The 10,248-nt window shown below is 36.9% G+C and overlaps 1 pseudogene; it reads left to right on the top strand.

Moving 5' to 3' along the window:
* Positions 1–7,556: 7,556 nt before the first annotated feature.
* Positions 7,557–9,305, top strand: LOC142327881 (uncharacterized; annotated as a pseudogene).
* Positions 9,306–10,248: the final 943 nt, after the last annotated feature.

Raw genomic sequence — 10,248 nt, 5'->3', positions numbered from 1 at the left:
GATGAAGAAATACTGGGCAGCTCGAAAGAGTAAAATAACACGCTTTTCTCAGAAAAGATCCAACTAAAATTGACTTAAGTGGTCCCATGTTGGCCGTAAAAGCATAATAATAATAATAATAATAATAATATATATATATATATATATATATACACCATTTTAAAATCATTAATTTTTTATCTTTAACAGTTCGGTTTAAACATTCTTGGCCAAAGTTATAAACTTCGCCCATGAACATGAATTTTAGTATAAACCAAAATACATCAATCGTGAATTGAATGAAAAGTAACCACATTCCGCATTCCGCATTGGGTTTTCATAAAGATTTATTGTAATCAAAATATGCAATTAAAAATAGAATACTAATTATATGTTCAATTGTTGCAGAAATTAAACCAAAAGGGGCGTTCGTAGAGAATTGAACCGTAGTTGTTTTTGACCTTTTAGTGTCAGATACTCAAGCGATCTCAGAATTTCAAAATTAAAAACAGGAAATCAAAATGATTATATATCCAATAATTTTCCGTATAGTACTGCACGTCATAATAGCCATGAAAGCATTAAAAATATAGTTTTTTTTTTTTATTCTGTACAATTTTATCTCGTATCAACGCGTGAAAATTTTTATTACGGACTATAATTATTATTATTTTTTTTACAGTTACATGCTAGCCGATCAATTACAACTTATGAAAACTGATTTTTGTAGCATATGATAAATGCCAATTCCTGCAATGCAAAAGATAAGGACAATACCGCTCCACCTGGCTGGTGTTATTCCACCAAGGATGGAATTATGATAACAATACAAGAAATAAATTTTCGATTAAGCAAATTTTATTTAACATCTCTCCTTCATAGATAATGTTTTTTTTTTTTTTTTTGCTAGATAACACAACGTATAAAAGTATTTAAGTACCATATTTTTGGGAAAAAAAGTGTTCATATATATATAAACGAGTATAATATACATAAATAATAAAATAAATAATGGAAATATTCTCAAAAAATGTATACAATAATTATAACATTTAAACGCAATTAAATCTTTACACTCGATTAAAAAATAAATTCTATGTTCCACGTCCAGGGCGGCAACAGCTGTACCTTTGTACATCACATATAGCTGGCTAACGGGGTTCCGAGTAAATTCCTCGGTTATGCCTTGTTAAGTTTGACCTGCTTCCAACTTCAGGTCGCTAAACGGACTGGATTTTTGGCTACCTGCAGGAAATGGAGTAACAAACGATTTTGGAAATGGATTCATACCACTCTTAGAGCTGGCGATGTGGCGGCCAGGGTCAATGTTATTGCAGGTGTAACGGAGACCCTTCCGTTGTCCACATGCCCCCTGCGATGGCAAGCATGTAGCAATGGTGCCCATGTATGTCGGTGCATGGGAGCTCTGAAAGCTTCGGTGAGTAGGAGCCTAAAGTCGGTGCAGAGACTGCGCATCCGCTCTCTGCCAGGACATATGCCGGTTCCACCGGAGTACCGGATAGGACCTCCAAGGTTAGTAGCCCTGGAGTGGGGGTGTACCCCGGCAGTAGTGTAAAAAAGCGGGTTTAAGACCAATTTCAAGGTCATTCGACGCTGCCGGCTGAGGTGTGGCATGTGTGAACCCCTGGTGCGAGGCTAGATGAGGCGAGGTGAGCACCTCGTGCGAGGCTATAACAAGGCGAGGTGAGCACCTCATGCGAGGCTATAACATTGAGCTACTGACCACCAATCACATCCGCTCGACTCCGATTAAAACAAAAATTAATCTTTTCCTTATAAAACAGGAAAACAGTCAACCCACCGCATCCTACCAACTGGTATAAATAGCGAAGTTCAAACAGTGCACTACCATTTCAAAAGTGGATTTGACTGCAGACGAATCGGTATTCCAAGAATCGACAATTAATATTTATTTTAATTGCTTAACAACATCTGGTTGAGCCAATTATTTTTTCTTATCAAAGCCATAAATTATTTTTATTTTAAGTTCTTATCTACTAATCACATCCGGTCGAGCCAATTATTTCTTATCAACGCTATAAATAATTTTTTATTGTTATCGTCACGATAATTAATTCCACGAATTGAACCAATTATTTTTTTTTATCAAAGCCATAAATTATTATTATCAATATTTATTTTAATTGCTTAACAACATCTGGTTGAGCCAATTATTTTTCTTATCAAAGCCATAAATTATTTTTATTTTAAGTTCTTATCTACTAATCACATCCGGTCGAGCCAAGATCATGCGGTGGTGGGGAGGGACGAGCTGTGTGTGGTATAGCAATCTATTTAGCTATGGTACAGTAATATTAATACACACACACACACACACACATGTCCCCCGTATACCATCGTTGCAGTCTCCGATACACGAATGCCTATCCTGCCCCTTCCCTCTTCATTTTCTCTCTTCTCTCTTTCGGGCCGTTTTTGTATATGAATCGGCGCATGCTCTTAAAATATAAATTTAATAAAAAAGTAGAATAATAAATTTTAAAAATTAAAAGAGAACTATTAACAATGTTCTCTTTTATGTTATGTCATATAGATATAATTAAAATAAAATTTTTATATTTATCTGTAAAATTAAACATATTTATTTAATTAAACAAAATTGAAAATGTATGACTAGTTTACGAGCCCAAAATGCCACATCCATATCGTTTATATCGTATCGATTATAATTCGATATATCGTCCTAACCTAAAGTATTCGATATATTGGCATAACGTATTTTAGTCGATGTTAATTTACGCACGCAATTTTCCACACCTAATACCGTTTATATCGGTTCATCCTAACTTTAGTTAGTCGGTGTTAATATTAGGTGCGCAAAGTGATACATCCAGTATAATTAAAATATAAATTATCCATATCTATCATAATTCAAAACTAGAAAAAGTATTTTTTCTTATTTGTTTAAGATATCGTGTATAATAAGCCGCCATAAAATATCGTATTACAACTTTACGTAACTCTTCAAGTTTTTTCAGCGACAAATAAAAAAATTATTATAAAAATTATATCATGCTTCATGTGAATAACAAAAAAAAATATGAAAGATACATAAAAACGATGAATATAAAATGAACATAAAAGATCATGAAAGGAACATAATCGAACGTGATACACACATAAACGAACATGAACCATACCTGAACAGTATACGAAACGAACATGAAAGAAACTTACATGGTAAAAACATGAATTCAACATAAACGAACATGAAACAACTTAAACAATCATAAAATGAAAATGAAAGAGTCATAATTCGAATATTAAAGATCATAACACAAACGTAAAAACGTCAAACAAAATGAAAATGAAAATTAATATAAACAAATATGAAATGAGCATAAAAAAACAATGACAACTTTGGACGACTTCTTCATGCTTACATTGGAATTCGTAAGTGTAAATCGTACTAGTGCCTTTATCTTCTGATAACCAGCATTAGCGTTACTTAAAGAGTCAAATTTAACTGTAACTCAGATGAGTTTGGTTTGATTTACGACTACATTTAAACTTATGTAAATGTACAAGACAACTAAATTAAATTATCAAATGGACTTTACTCGTTTAACTCTGATCCGATTTCAAATGTTATTAGAGTTGCATCATATTAGTGGTCATATGTTGTATACCTGACTGGATACACATAGACGAGGCAACGCACAGGCTTTTAATATTCGTTTTTTCCTGTTCGAGGTCAGGACGTCGCTATCGATCACGTGGCTTGGGTGTGGTACTTTGTGCGCGTGTGATAATTTCCGTGATTCTATTGGTCGAGATGACGTAATGGTTTTTTCCTGTTCAAACATGTTCGAGCTCACGCGGTTTGGGTGTGTACTTTGTGCGCGTGTAGTAACTCTCGTGTTTCTATTGGTCGAGATGACGGCATTGTGTGAGTGGTGGGAAGAAGAGGTATATAATGCGTTATTATAAATACTGTTTAACTCATTCACTTCTTGTATCTCGTTGTGTTCACTTGTATCTCATGTTTATATTGATTCAATACGGAATATATATTTGAACCAAAGAAGAAGAAGCATCATATTAAATAACAAGGTAAGTGTTTTGATTCTTAATAAGATATGTTTATGAAGAAAGCCTCTAAGCATTAATGGTGTTCTCTCCTAACTTTTAGTACAAACACTAATTAAAACCTTCCTAAGATAAGTTAGCGTCTTAGAAATTAGAAATAATAACAGTAAAATCTCTTAAAATATAAATTTAATAAAAAAGTAGAATAATAAATTTAAAAAATTAAAAGAAAACTATTAAAAATGTCCTCTTTTATGTTATGTCATATAGATATAATTAAAATAAAATTTTTATATTTATCTGTAAAATTAAACATTAATTTAATTAAACAAAATCTAAAATTTTGTTTCCATTATACAAACATCTAATTAAAAAGGTAAAATATAATTACATTGTGTGTGTATATAATCTTCGCTCAGATTATATAACGAATCATGTTTTTTTTTTTTAAATTGCAAATTGTATTATAATCTGTACAACCTAAGTTATAGACTACTCATGCTTCATGTGGCTAACAAAAAAAAAATATGAAAGGTACATAAAAACGATGGATATAAAATGAACATAAAAGATCATGAAAGGATCATAATCGAACGTGATACACACATAAACGAACATGAACCATACCTGAACAGTATACGAAACGAACATAAAAGTTCATGAAACTAACATGATAAAAACATGAATTCAACATAAACGAACATGAAATAACTTAAACAATCATAAAATGAAAATGAAAGTCATAATTCGAATATTAAAGATCATAACACAAACGTAAAAGCATCCTAAATTATTATAAACAAATATGAAATGAGCATAAAAACAATGACAACTTTGGACGATTTCTCATTCTTACATTAGAATTCTTAAGTGTAAATCGTACTAGTGCCTTTATCTTCTGATAATCAGCATTAGAGTTACTTAAACAGTCAAATTTATCTGTAACCCACACGAGTTTGGTTTAATTTACGACTAAGTTAAAACTTAAGTATACAAGACAACTAAATTAAATTATCAAATGGACTTTACCCGTTTGATTAACTCTGATCCGATTTCAAATGTTGATTCGTAAGAACGAATCGATACTGTGTACACACATCCGGTTGAAAATGAAAACTCAAGTAGCTGCTCCCTTTAAAGTCCGCCAACTAGGTACTTAAGCTGTCTCCTCTGCGCGATTTCTTCAGTCCTGCATTGGATTTCGTGAGAGTAAGTCGTACTAGTGCTTTTATTCGGATAACCAGCCTTAGATTTACTTAAACAGTCAAATTGTAAGTTACCCGAGTTTGGTTTGATTTACGCCTACAACATCATAATTGTTAGCTTAATACAGCAATTAGACCGACTGCGATAAACCTAATGTAAGTATACAAGACTACATAAATATTATTAAAATTATTCGCATTATTAATTCTCACCCGATATATATATATAGGCTCATATTCGAGCACAATCTAATTCGTGATTGTTGCTGTTTTTGTTGCAGGAACATGTCTGGAGAAAACCGTTACAAGAAGATCAGACTCTCTGCGATCGATCAAGTCGGTCGGTTCATCCTTGTTGAAAATGCATTCAATTGCAACCTGGTCACATATTACTACAAGAATGACAATCAAACAAACAAGGACATCGGACCACTTTTAAATTCTATGAAGCTTGAAATCGGAACGTTGCTGACCGAAACGGTTGATCGCTATGGTTCTATAAAATACAACATCTTAATCGAGCTGTCGTACGAAAAGCCAATGATCGATGAGTATAGAGACATATGCTTCAAAACAAAAAACTTTGCGGTCATCAACGTGAACGATATCGAACACTCGATAGAAGCCGCGTTCGAGTCATTGCTCCGCGAAGAGACCAATTTTGAAGGAAAGCAGAGCGGCTGGATCCTTCTGAGTATCGATGGGGTCTTAGTTCGCATAAATCGTTACCGTCCACTCAAAGGGTCATCTTTCATTCCTCTACCTAAATCCATCCTGCACAAACATGCCGTCGTCAACGTGAAGAATAACGACGATCTTTGTTTCGTATGGTCGATCCTGTGCAAGTACGTGCAAGGTCGTCATCGTAATCGTATAGATAAGAGATACGACGCCCTATTAAACAAGTATAATTTTGGTTCCATTAACTTTCCAACACCTTTGAGTGATGTCTACAAATTCGAAAAAATGAACGACGGGGTTTCTGTAAACATTTACTCGGTAGATGAAAACGAAAACATCATTCCGATCAAGGTTTGTTCTGCTGAAAATCATGACCATTTCGATCTTTTGTTGCTAGTCGAAGGTGATCGTCGTCATTTCTGTTTCATTTCCGATTTCGAAAGGTTGATAGGATCCCAGCTGACGAAACACAAGTACGGAATTAAGATTTGTAAGAGGTGTTTCACCTATTACTACAAAACTGATAAAGATTGTGCGAGAAAGATGGCAGATCATCTTGTAAGATGCAGCAGTAATCCTCCTGCAAGAGTAGTTCTCCCCGAAGTGCAGGAAGACGGCTCTCAACCCGTACTGAAATTCAAGAATTACCATCATATGTTTCCAGTTCCTATAGTATGTTACGCCGATTTTGAATGTATCTTAAAACCGATCGCAAAGTGCTATCCTAACCCCAAAAGTTCATACACCGTTTCTACGGAGCAGCACATCCCCATGAGCTATTGTGTGTATTTTGTAGTTCATCCTTCCACGCCGGAAGCCGTTCGAAACGTGATTCCAACAGACCCTATACTTTACAGAGGAAAAGAAGCGTCCTGTTCGTTTATGCAACTCCTCCATGACGTAGCTGCTCGTGTTGGTGAAGTCCTAAAAGTGTACAAAGTAATGGAATTTTCTGAAGAAGACAGAAATTCCTTCGACTCAGCCACAAAGTGTCAGATGTGTAATGTGAAATTCACCCCTGAGGTCCGACCGGTGAGAGACCACTGTCACATCACAGGAAACTACCGCGCAGCACTATGTTCCATATGTAACCTGAAAAGGGTTAGTCGGACCTTCATCCCCGTTTTCATACATAACAGTTCAAACTATGATTCCCATTTCATCGTCAGAGAACTAGGCTATGACGAAAAACAAATCACTGTGATCCCGAACTCTACCGAAAAATACATCTCCTTTTCGAAGAGAATCAACGACCGTATTTCCGTTCGCTTTATCGACACCTACCGATTCATGGCCTCCAGCCTAGATTACCTTGTAAAAACCATACCTACCGATAAATTCAACCATACCAAAAGGTTTTTCAACGAATCGGATATGCCCCTTGTTACCAGAAAAGGAGTCTACCCATACGAGTACACCACCTCTTGGGAAACCCTAGAAGAGACCTCTCTTCCTCCGATAGAGGAATTCTACAGCAGTCTCATGGGATCGGGTATATCCGAAGATGACTATGAACATGCGATAAAAGTGTGGGACCATTTCAAAATAAACACACTAGGTCAATATAGCGATCTTTACCTGAAATGCGACGTGCTGCTCCTGTCGGACGTTTTCGAAAATTTCAGATCCCTTTGCCTTAGGGAATATAGTCTAGACTGTGCGCATTACTTCACCCTACCTGGTTTCTCGTTCGATGCGATGTTGTTCAAAACGAATATCCAACTTGAACTGATCACAGATTACGACATCTACATGTTCTTTGAAAAAGGTATCCGCGGTGGTATTTCGGTTTGTGTTAAAAAACATGGGGAAGCAAATAACCCCTACATCCCAGATGGATATAATCCCCATCAACCGCCCAAATACCTCATCTACCTTGACGCCAACAACTTATACGGCTGGGCCTTGAGCCAATGTCTTCCGTACAAGGATATACGGTGGGTAACGACTGAAGAAAAAGATTCTGTGATGGCAAATTTCATGGCCATACCAGACGATGGTCCAACCGGATATATACTCGAAGTAGATGTCGAATATCCCTCACACCTCCACAATGCGCACAGTGACTTTCCCTTTCTGCCTACGAACGAAACCCCTCCGATCTCTAATTACCCCAAACTCATCCCATCGTTACGGAACAAGTCGAAATATATCTGCCACTTCTCCACCCTAAAACAGGCGATTAGAAACGGACTTCGGGTTACCAAAGTTCACAAAATGTTGCAGTTCGCACAGTCCGCATGGTTGAAGGGCTACATTGAGCTCAACACGCTGAATCGCCAAACAGCTCGAAACGAATTTGAAAAAGACCTCTTTAAACTGATGAACAATGCAGTTTTCGGAAAATGTATGGAGAACGTCAGAAAGAGGGTCAACATTGAATTGGTTTCCTCTGAAAAAAGGCTGATGAAGCTCATCAGTAAACCTACCTTTCAGGATAGGATCATATATAATGAAACTCTATGCGCCGTTCAGTGCGCTAAGGAAAAGATATATTTCGACAAACCTATATACGTGGGCCTGTCCGTGCTCGAGTTGAGCAAGACTCTTATGTATGACTTTCACTATGATGTTATGAAAAAAAAGTACGGATCGAAAATATCTCTACTGTACATGGATACGGACAGTTTTTTTCTACGAAGTGAAAACTGACGACTTTTACCAAGACCTACAAGAAAGTACGTTCGCAGATTACTTCGACACGTCCGACTACCCGGTAGCTCATCCCTGTCACTCGCTGAAGAATAAGAAAGTGATAGGAAAATTCAAGGATGAGTGCAGCGGAATACCGATCCGAGAGTTCATCGGCTTGAGAGCAAAACTATATACGTTCAAAACTGGTCCTGGAAAAATTATCAAAAAAGCTAAAGGAATAAAAAAGAATGTAGTTAAAAACGAAATTGAATTAGAAGATTACAAAAAGTGTTTGCTCGACAGTAATACTGTTGTGTACAGGACCATGAAGATGTTTAGATCTAAAAAACACATAATCGAAACTATCCAACAGAACAAATTGGCTCTAAGTTATTTTGACGATAAACGTGTCGCTATAGACAGACTAAATACTCTGCCGTGGGGCCATGTCAGTATCCCGCTGGAATTGAATCAAGTATTTAACGATAGGACCGAGACGACCACATCGGAGGATGTGGAGTAATTCGTGGCTAACATGGTATACATATTAAAACATGGTCTGGAAGTGGGGTTGGAAGGCCAGCTTCTGGAGGTTGGCGGCGGGGGTCCAACAGGATCGCCGTCGCTGGAAGCCCCAGGAGACGCTGGAAACCCTCACGGAAGGGCAGCACATGAAGAGCCACTAGCACGCGCGGAGACGATGCTATACCATAGTGTGTTCCATACCGTTTTTGTGAGAGGGAGAGTGCAACGATGGTATACGGGGGACATGTGTGTGTGTGTGTGTGTGTGTATTAATATTACTGTACCATAGCTAAATAGATTGCTATACCACACACAGCTCGTCCCTCCCCACCACCGCATGATCTTGGCTCGACCGGATGTGATTAGTAGATAAGAACTTAAAATAAAAATAATTTATGGCTTTGATAAGAAAAATAATTGGCTCAACCAGATGTTGTTAAGCAATTAAAATAAATATTGATAATAATAATTTATGGCTTTGATAAAAAAAAATAATTGGTTCAATTCGTGGAATTAATTATCGTGACGATAACAATAAAAAATTATTTATAGCGTTGATAAGAAATAATTGGCTCGACCGGATGTGATTAGTAGATAAGAACTTAAAATAAAAATAATTTATGGCTTTGATAAGAAAAAATAATTGGCTCAACCAGATGTTGTTAAGCAATTAAAATAAATATTAATTGTCGATTCTTGGAATACCGATTCGTCTGCAGTCAAATCCACTTTTGAAATGGTAGTGCACTGTTTGAACTTCGCTATTTATACCAGTTGGTAGGATGCGGTGGGTTGACTGTTTTCCTGTTTTATAAGGAAAAGATTAATTTTTGTTTTAATCGGAGTCGAGCGGATGTGATTGGTGGTCAGTAGCTCAATGTTATAGCCTCGCATGAGGTGCTCACCTCGCCTTGTTATAGCCTCGCACGAGGTGCTCACCTCGCCTCATCTAGCCTCGCACCAGGGGTTCACACATGCCACACCTCAGCCGGCAGCGTCGAATGACCTTGAAATGGGTCTTAAACCCGCTTTTTTACACTACTCCCGGCGGCTAGCCTTGCTACAGAAGGGACCCGCTGTTCATGAATATTCAACATTCAAACGTGGCAGAGGGTGCACGTAAACACCCTCGTTTAGAAACCTCCGATTCGCC

Source organism: Lycorma delicatula, chromosome 7 (genome assembly GCF_047948215.1).
Source record: "Lycorma delicatula isolate Av1 chromosome 7, ASM4794821v1, whole genome shotgun sequence".
Taxonomy (NCBI): Eukaryota; Metazoa; Arthropoda; class Insecta; order Hemiptera; family Fulgoridae; genus Lycorma; species Lycorma delicatula.
The sequence above is the reverse complement of the archived record's forward strand: the minus strand, read 5'-3'. Positions and strand labels throughout refer to the sequence as shown.